Source organism: Megascapheus bottae, chromosome X (assembly GCF_031878675.1).
Source record: "Megascapheus bottae isolate mThoBot1 chromosome X, mThoBot2.hap1, whole genome shotgun sequence".
Taxonomy (NCBI): Eukaryota; Metazoa; Chordata; class Mammalia; order Rodentia; family Geomyidae; genus Megascapheus; species Megascapheus bottae.
Window position 1 is genome coordinate 95725318 of NC_143547.1, and position 1601 is coordinate 95726918.

Below are 1601 nucleotides of genomic sequence, written 5' to 3' on the forward strand. Positions count from 1 at the left end.
TCCTGTAAGGTTTGCTGTAAGGTTCATGCAGAAAAGTTTATTAGAAGAGAAAAAACTGCCAGCAGTGAGGGTCCACAGAAAAAAAAAAAAGCTGACCCTCGGCAGGGTTGGAGTAAAGAAAGAAGAGGGTGGGCCAGGTTCAGTGGCTCACACCTATAATCTTTGGTTCTCAGGAGGCTGAGATCTGAGGATCAAGGTTCAAAAGCAGCACGTCCACAAAAAGACCTGAGACTCTTATCTCCAATTAACTTCAAGCAAACAGGAAGTGGGGCTTGGCTCAAGGGTAGGGAGGCAGCCTTGAGCTGAAGAGCTCAGGGGCAGCACCCAGACTCAGTTCAAGCCCCAAGACCCATAAAAAAAAAGAAAGGAAGAGGAGAGAGAGAGAAAGAGACAGAGAGAGAGATAAGAGAGAGAGAGACAGAGAGAGAGAGACAGAGAGAGAGATAAGAGAGAGAAAAGAAAGAAAAGAAAAGAAAGAAAGAAAGAAAGAAAGAAAGAAAGAAAGAAAGAAAGAAAGAAAGAAAGAAAGAAAGAAAGAGAAGAGGGTGGGAAGAGGTGTGACCATGGATGTCCAGAAGGTGACGTCAGAGAAAGGAGTGGTAACTGCTGCTGGAACCTGTCACCTTGGTAATGTACGTGCTGGGCAGAGCTTTCTGCATGGCCAATGGGGATGTGGGGGGAAGGGGGCGATGGGAATCCACTTGCAGATTCGCACACAGACTCAGGAAGACCTAACATTTCTGACTTTATTTTGATAATTTTGAAAGGGACACAGTGTCTCTTTAGCTACTTCCTGCTGGCAAGGTGCATTGACATTAAGGGTAGGAGGCACAGATGTCTGGTTGGGTCTGAGAGAAAGCAGGAATAACTAACTGTTCCTTGCTGTGTGTTAAACGTGTGTGTGTGTGTGTGTGTGTGTGTGTGTGTGTGTGTGTGTGTCTTTGGAAGAAATCATAGAAGGCATGAGCTGACGAAAAACTATTAGAGGATGCACAAATGGCAGAAAGCAGCATTCATGGCAGAAAATTAAAGATTGGATGACTTGGCTAATTCAGCTAATTCCTATCTCCTGCATTCTAGGCAGTCCAGGCAGGCATTGGTGAAAAATGTCCCTAGCTATTTCTGGTGACTAGTCGGGGAAAACATGGGGAAACATGATAGACTGGTAAGAATAAGCAACCACAGGCTAAGGGAGGCGTGACCAGGGTGACTCAGGAAAGGACCTCAGCGAATGAGGAAGTGACCTGAGAGTCTGGGGTCCTTTGCTGACTCACGGTCAGGTGATTGACAGTCAGGTTTCAGGCAGGTGAAAAGGAAGGAGATAGGGTCTTTTCTCCTGTACTAGGAAAGCACTGTGCTTCCAAGGCAAGTGCATTCATTCTACTGTCTGAATTTTTAGGGCAAACTTTTTAGAAACCTAGGGCTTTCTCCAGACTCAAAAGAACATAGGCTCAATGGTCTCCCTCATTTGTCATAATCAGTACAAACTTTGGACTCGCCTAGCGGAGATTTGCAATAGAGCAAAACCTAGATACATAAGGCCATATAGTATGACGCTAAATTAAAGGACCTCCAGGATATAGAAACAAAAGCCATATAAT